The 8,771-nt window shown below is 40.9% G+C and overlaps 1 pseudogene; it reads right to left on the minus strand.

The window, feature by feature from the left end:
* Positions 1-6,330: 6,330 nt before the first annotated feature.
* On the minus strand, positions 6,331-6,430 carry LOC120515296 (annotated as a pseudogene).
* Between the last annotated feature and the right edge of the window lie 2,341 nt (positions 6,431-8,771).

The following is an 8,771-nucleotide window of genomic DNA, read 5'->3' on the forward strand; positions in this document are numbered from 1 at the left end:
GGGGCCTCATGTATAAACGGTGCGCACGCACAGAAATGTTGCGTAAGAACTTTTCCACGTTCAAATCGCGATGTATAAAACCTACACTTGGCGTAAAGCCACGCACTTTTCCACGGTACCTCATGCCTTGTCGACGCAAGTTCTCCGCTTCGGTTTTGCAAACTGGCGCACCCAGCGCCAAAGCAATGGTACTGTTCTTGTGTGATTACTCATTATTTTCATGACGCGCTTTATAAATACACAGAAACTAACCGCATATTGTTTATTAGTGTAATGCATCTGATTGTAATTAACTTCGTAACAATATAACGGTCCAGGGAACAGCCATAGTATTCCAAATACCATAACTGCTCTCACTTCTCCTTCTTCTTCTTCTTCTTCTTCTTTCAGCTCCTCCCGTTAGGAGTTGCCACAGCGGATCATCTTTTTCCATATTACTCTCACTGCACACTCGGAGTATTTATATCACTGTATCTGAGTGTGAATCACAGCAGCAGCTGATCGGAAAGAGAATTATCGGTATACAGCTTTAAGGACACGCTGTCTCAGCCACTGCAAAACGTTTTAAAGCCTTTCCTGTACAGACCTCGGTTCAGAAACAGTTTAATCCCAAGAACTTTAAATGCACTCAATCAATTGCTCCTTGTAGAACTGTTTGTACTTATAAGTACAATCACCCCACTGTAAACTTGCACTACAGTTATAATATCTCACAACCTGGGCCACTTTATAAAGCGTATTTACATATGATGACGATATCATTTTTAAGGTGAAATGCAGCAAAATATGTTTGTTAAATTATACACATAAAACTTTAACTTCATTTAAATAATCTATATTCTTCACTGGGAGTGTCGTGAAGGATAGAATAATTAAACATGTACTACGTAAGATATTTCAATGTTCTTTAAGCGTTTTGAAGAATCGGCGCTAAGCTTACAGATGGCTTAACGTCTATTACAGAGCTGATTGTATGGCGATCGGTTACTTGGGGAAAGAAAAGCAAGGACTCTTGGGCCACCATATATATATTGAATATAAAACAGAAAGAGAAAATAACAACACAGCTAAAAAGCAGACAAATTTCGACAAAAGATAAATGCTTGTCATGAGCACGAGGCTCATGAAACACATGTTTAATAATGTGCTTTAGCTCCTATCATCATGAAAATGACATCACGTATACATCTCAGTATTTTAGTTATTCAGAGAGCTGTAATATCACAAATGTAATGGACTCTGTGTCCAGTTGGAGGAAGAGAGCCAGTTTAAGAAGCAAGTAGTGATTCACACACATAGATCACATACGAGTAGAAGATCAAATACAAAACAAAGCATTTAACGTGCTACTTTAATTACGATGTGATTTGAGAAACTGGTTAATTAAACGATTTTAAGATGAAGTTTATAATGTTCTACTAAATGACAAAATAAACTACGTGATTAAAGTGGAAATGTCGAGATTGAAGTTGACATTTAGTGCTTTTTCCCACCGTGTGCCTTTTTCTCTGTACCCTAATAAACTTTCATATGACACTCAGACAGTGGGCTTACAACTCTTCTTTTCACGGCAACTTTGATATGTGACTTCTTTTTATTTCCGCACTGTGCGATTTTGTGAATGTGAGCTTTCAAGTTTCTCCAACACGCTATGTCACTCGATCAACTTCATTTTGTTGATTATACCACGGTTTATTTGAACAAATAGTATGTTTTTCCTTTGCCTCCACTTGGTATTCGCTGAAATTCTTATATTTTCCCGTGCTTTTCCCATTGTCTTTTCACAGAAGGCTGCGCTTAAGGCGATTTATATTGATTTGCATATTCAAATAGGCGTAATTCTGGGAGGATTTGGGGCGTTACATAATGCGGCGTGCACGCTAGTTTTCACGCTGATCGGGATTTATGTAACGGAAGAACGTGGAAGTTGGAGTACGCACAGATTCCTGCATCTGGATTTTTCTGTGCGTAAACACATTTCGGCTTTTGTGCTTACGCCATGTTATAGTCACGAGTTCTACGACGGCGTTATACATGAGGCCCCAGGTGTTTAGGATTTTTACTGCAGTATTTAAATTTGGATATCCAGTATGTATGTAATGTTGAAGGTCAGTGCAGATGGACTCCATCTTGTTCTTGGGTCCACGATATGTCAGTGTATTGTGAGCCTGTTTTGCACTACTGTATTTAGCTCTGACTTACAGCAGATGGTGCAAAACGTCTTTGTGCATCCATCCATTCATGGTTTAAACCTAGGGGTTGGGGAGCCAGAGACGATTTTAGTAGCGTAGGGTTGGTAGACATCCTTTACAGGGCACACTTATCTATGCACCCACTAGCTGAGCTAAGCTACACATTGTTAGGAAGGAACCTGAATGCTGGGAGAAAGCCTTAGCCCCATGGACAGGGGTGTAGCTGTCAGCTCCACACTGATAGTGGATTTAAACTCTCTGAAGTGCTACAGGTCTTTATAATGTTCATTATTTCTCTAATTTTTAACTTTTTATGCTTATTGAGATTTTTTCAGTATTTTAAATATATCTACTAAAGTTTGTAACAACAATGAACTTAACATGAGCAGCATTATTCGTAATGACAGATAGCATCCATTTACTAAAATCTGTTCTTAACAAATCATGTTCATTTAAGATTTGCAAATCATTTCTGATTTGTAAACCATCATCTGTGATGTCAAGGCTGTTGCTGGTTGTTCTCACCAGTATGTTTCTCACAGATGTTATTCTGGCACCAGCAGGCATAAGGCATGAATCTGGCCAGGATGTGATGCCAGCCTATAATAGGGCACTGTTACATTCCAAGGAAATTAAAAGACCAAAACATGCTGGAGAACATGCAAGCTCTATAGAAAGGTCACACTAGTCTAGTTGAGAGTTATAATCCAACCATTGTGGTGTAGTATTACCTTGCAATGTCACCCTTAGTCAGTGGCAAGCGATCAACATGCAGACAGTGAATAGTTAACTGCAATAGCAATGTGTTATCCATGTGGACCTGTTCATTGTTGATGAATTTAGGTAGATGGGTGGATGGACGGATGCTTTCGTTGTCTTTGCATTTAAAAGACAACACAATTACCGAGCATCCCCTGGAATGGTTGTCACTGCTAAAACAAAATTGTGTGAGAACACTCATAGACAAAATATAAATATAAAATAGATATACTGTACATATAAAAGTATTGCACTTCTGGTAGATTGTACACCATTAACAGTATTTCACATAATAAAACATATGCATGTAAAGCCCCTGACAAAGTGAGCAGGGAAGGGGTGAGGTAGTTTTGTCACTAAGCTGAGTTCAGTTCAATGATGGCTCTAAAATAAAATCTATTTTTGAGTCAGGAGGTGCAGGTTCCAGCGTACAAAGCCCTTATCAACAGTACTAATCCAATTAGCAAGTCTGTTAAAGTTTGGCCTGAAGCGGCCATTTGCCAACTCCAGGACTGCTTTGAACAAACAGACTGAAATATATGTTTTCATCAGACAGACTTAGAGACATATACTTCATCTGTGCTGTCATATATTAATTACTGTGTGGACAATGTCACTGTCAACAAAAAGATTAAGGTCTACCCAAATGAGAAACCATGGATGAATAGTGACGTCAAACAGCTGCTCAGGGAAAGGGACAAAGCCTTTAAATTAGGGGACTCCTCAGCCTACACAGCTGCCAGAGCTAACCTCAAGAAGGGCATCAAGTCTGCTAAACTAATGTACACACAACAGATCGATGAGGACTTTGACAGTAACTCAAACTCACAGCGGATGTGGCAAGGCATCCGATTAATCTCAGATTACAAAAAGAAAAATGATGTACAATACACACTGGCCAATAACAGTGCCAACCTAGCAGAGGAACTTAACAGTTTCTTTGCACAGTTTGACAAGGACAATAACCAGCCTCCAGTCAGCCTTTGGTCGTACACATACATGATGTGCGTCGGGCACTCAAAAACATCGATACAAGGAAGGCAGCAGGTCTTGATAATGTGCAAGGACGTGTGCTCCAGGCCTGCGCTGACCAATTAGCGGAGGTATTTACACACATACTGAAGCTCTCTCTCTCTCCTCAGGTGTAGTCCCCTTGTGCCTGAAATCCACAACCATTGTACCTGTTCCCAAAAAAACGAGAATAACCTGTCTTAATGACTATCGACCAGTTGCTCTCACCACTGTCATCGCAAAGTGAGGTGACTGGTAATCACCCACATCCAACCCTCTATCCTTGCTGATCTAGACCAACACCAGTTTGCCTATCAGTCAAACAGATCAACTTTGGATGCCATCTGTGTGCCTCTACATGCTGAAAAAGCCCAACACCTATATTAGGATGTTCTTCATTGACTACAGCTCTGCATTTAATACCATCATACCTAACCAGCTGATCCAAAACCTCTATGCACTAGGGCCTGCTCCATCCATATGCAACTAGTTACTGGATTTTCTCACCAACCGTCCCCAGTCTGTAAGGGTGGGCAAACACACATCCTCCAACCTTACCCTGAGCACTGGTGTGCCGCAAGGAAGTGTACTAAGTCCCCTTCTCTATGCACTCTTCACCCACGACTGTCAACCCATCCACCAATCAAACATTATTGTTAAATTTACAGATAATACGACTGTTGTTGGGCTTGTAACCAAGAACAATGAAGCTGCATAGGGAAGAGGTTCAGAATTTGACAGCATGGTGCAACACCAACAACCTGGTCTTAAATACAAAAAGACCAAAGAAGTTATTCTGGACTTTAGGACCACTAAAAAGACTAATCACGGTCCAATAACAATCAATGCAGATGCTGTGGAGAGAGTTTCCAACTTTAAGTTTCTAGGAGTCACCATCTCAGAGGACCTGTCCTGGGCTGACAACAACTTGGCTATAATAGGCAAAGCACAACAACGCCTCTGTTTTCTCAGGAAGCTAAGGAGAGCTGACCTCCCCCAGAAGCTGCTGGTTAATTTCTACAGATGCACTATAGAGAACATCTTAACTAACTGCATGATGACCTGCAGGTACAACAGCTGCACCAGGGGTGCTCAAGAAGCCCTGCAGTGGGTCGTAAAAACAGCAGAGGCCATTACTGGGACTGAACTGCCATCACTTGAACTCTTGTATAAGACTCGCTGTGTGAGAAGGGCCAAAAACATTCTCAAGGAAAAAACTCATCCTGGAAATTCTTTGTTCGAGCTCCTCTCGTCAGGAAGACTCTTTAGGTCAATCTGTGGACACACAAACAGACTAAAAAATAGCCTTTTGCCATCTGCCATAAACTTTCTGAACTCTGAATCTCCTCAGTCTGAGATAATTTTTAATTGAACATGTGCAATAAACTATATTGGTAATGTGCAATATACTAATGTATTACAATAGCGAATATGTAATGTACTATTCATTAACAGGTGCAATAACAATTTATGCTACTGTACTTTGAGCAATAATACAGTATTTACCGTGTACCACGCACACATTTTTTCCCGAAAATTAGCATTAGAAAATCAGGTGCACGTCATACGAGGAAACTTCTTCTGCTTGGGCTCCGCACACGCGCTCTCTCACTTGCTTGCTCGCGCTCTCTTTCTCTCTTTCACTTGCTCGCACTCGCTCTTTTCGCGCATGCTCTCGCCGACAGTGCTCACTCTCTTTAAACGCTTCCTATACAATCACAATGCGCGTCGTGACACGGGCAAAACTTTTTGCGATTTTCTTTGTTAAAATTAGGGTGCGTGTCTTACACAAGGACGCGTGGTACACGAGTAAATATGGTAATTTGCTCTGGTTACTTGATCACTTAACACTGTATACGACATATTTGGAATTACAGTATTTGACTTTTCTTTAAATGCACCTTGAGGCTGTCACAAAAGTAATTTCGTTGTGTTACACAATGACAATAAAGTGCTTGAACTTGAGATTTTTGTAGCCCTATGGCATCTCCCAAAAGGCTGCAGGGTAAAAAGGATGGCAGGAATGTGAAGTGTCTTTCACAATGCTGCTGGCTTTGCAAAGGTATGGTGATCTAAAAATGTCTTCTTGTGATGGCAAATGGTGTCTATTTATTTTCTGTACAGGGACTACCACTCTCTGAAAAGCTTTTTTGTCTGCAGCTGTACAGTCTGCATACTACCCAATGATGCGGTATGTCGGAAGGGTTTTCTAGGAGCAGTACTAAAAGGACACAAGCAGCTCGGAGACAGATTGAATTTTGTGAATGTCATTAAAAATTGCTTGAATTTTTGACCAGAGTGGTAGTGTTTATCGACCATGTAAGGTTCTCAGTAACGTAGTGTGAATGCAGTCCCCGACTATCACAAGTCAGTTTCCCAGATTGTGGAAATCATAGGGTTCAGCACACCCGAGTGCAATAGATGAGCCTCACGTTGGGAGCACCACCTTAATGATCATGGTCTCTCCCTGCCAGTACAAGCTTAGAGGAACCAACCCCTGGACAGACTTGAGTTTATTAAAGTGAGTGCTTACACACACATTCATTCATTCATACATACAGTAGTGAGCCACCTTAGACTTGCGTTATTAAACATAATAAAGTGGCACAGGACTATAAAATTAAAACAAAAAAGATGAACATGCACACTCCATTCTTGTAACTTCCTGTAGTCATGTGCCAGGGTAAAGGTGGGTGAGGAATCGTTTACCGACTCTCCCCATCCAAGGCACCACACTGAAGTCAGGAGCTTGAGCAACGATGAGAGCACAACACCGTGTAAGCAAAACTAACATTGCTGCTTTGGATGCAGAAGCAAGTCCAAAGCACAAAGCCATCTCATCCAAAAGTGGTCATCACCAAGTGTAAAAAAAAAGATTTCCTTGAACGCTGGCTGTGTTACTTTGCCCAGCTAATACACCTGTCTTGTACTTGAATGTTTGTCATGATTATTCTTTTGCCTTAAATTGTGTTATTTGAAGCACAGAATTGAACGTTTTATAGCGCTGAGAGAGTGTTCAGAGTCTGGGTGTAAAGAAATACAGAACTTGTAATAGGATCTGGTAAGTCTTCAAAAGGTACCTCTCTTGTAACACGTCCCAGGTGGTTCATCAGTCCATTGTTAATGCACAACAATATGGACTTTAATATTCAAAAGAATTTATTTTTAGATTTATAATCAATGTGTGAATTGTAATGAAACTCTTCATTGCAATTTTTGAGTCAAGCGGATATCTTTTTAATCTGCATGTTGAGCAGCGGTTTCACTGTTCATATCAATATGTCTTCTGGTAGCCCTGTGAATTTCTGGATGTTTTTGAGTGTATTTAGCAAACACAAGTCTGTTCACTTTGGGATTTGTTTTTGTGCAACTGCAACTCTGTTACTCTCTGGAATTTATTTGGCATATTTAGCCACAGATTTTTGGATTGATTTCTTTTGATATTTTCTGTATATTGTTGCAGTGGGGGCTAGTGCTCCCTTGAACCCTCAGGTACCACGCCAAACACCTGGTAAAATTGCCACAATGATTATATTTATTATAATAATGTGCACCAAGCACCCTCCACTCCACTATATTTCTAAACAATACAATAAACCAATAAATCAATAATAATCCCAATCCTCCACTCCCAGACGCGTTGCCCTCCTACCACCCAGCTCAGCTCGCCGTCAGGGAGCTCCCTCAGTCCTTTATATTCCCTGACCCGGAAGTGTTCCCAGTCCCCAGTCCATGTGATCTTGTATCACTTCCGGTCAGGTAAAAGTACTTTTCTTCATCCCGAAGTCCGTCGCTCTTCCTATGACGAACTTCCGGGTCATAGTGTACAAATAAGTCTTTGGTCCTCCCTGCAGCTCCCTCTTGCGGCCCCTGTGGTATCCAGCAGGGCTGAGGATAAAACTACATAGTCCATGACTCCTGCTGGTCTTAGGGCACCTCCATACTGCAGGGAGGGCTCCATCTGGCGGCTTGGGGACTTGGCGGGATAAACTGCGGGCACAGTTCACAATATCTAGAACTGCGGTTGCATTTTCATGTTTTATTAGTTTAGAGATAATTTGGTCATATCATTTAAGCAAAAGAATGTGCTTGATTGTGATGTTTGGTGTAACCAACTTTGAGTTTGAGCAAGATCAATAGTAGTAATAGAGTAGGTTCATAAAAACAAAATGCATTAAACTCTTAACGGTCTGACCATCTACCCCAAATTTAGAAAATAATGCACCATTTCTGTGAACTTCAAATACACTTGTGAACATTCCTGATGCAGCTAGCAAATCACAAATGGTTGCTTAGGCTCAGGGATTTTGTCTGTCATTCATATAAAGTACAACATCATTGTAATTGTCACCATTTGTGTTACATGAGAAAACTTACTTTCACTTCCACTGTCTCACTACAGATTGGACCATTTAATGCTGAATTTCCAAACCTACTACTTTTTGTACCTTCTTCACACAATGATAAACCATAAAATAGTTTCCATTTGCCTTTACACATATTACATGGTGTGCAATCGATATGTTACCAATCAGAAGGGTTCCCATTTTAATTGATCAGAACCAATATACAACTTGAAATAGGAGCTTTGTATGGGAACAACAGTTGTTTAGCAGAACTCCGAACTCCTCCTTCCTTCCACTGCACAGCTCCGTCTGAATGGGGTGTGCCAATGCAGTTTCTTTTTCTTGTCTAAGACAGCAGCGCCCGTTCTTCACTCATCAGTCCACTCTACTGGTCAGTGGAGCTGTTTGTCAACACCACTCATTGGCTCTACTGGAGACCTTCATTTGCATATGCCAGCATGCC

This window comes from Polypterus senegalus, chromosome 14, assembly GCF_016835505.1.
Source record: "Polypterus senegalus isolate Bchr_013 chromosome 14, ASM1683550v1, whole genome shotgun sequence".
Lineage (NCBI taxonomy): Eukaryota > Metazoa > Chordata > Cladistia > Polypteriformes > Polypteridae > Polypterus > Polypterus senegalus.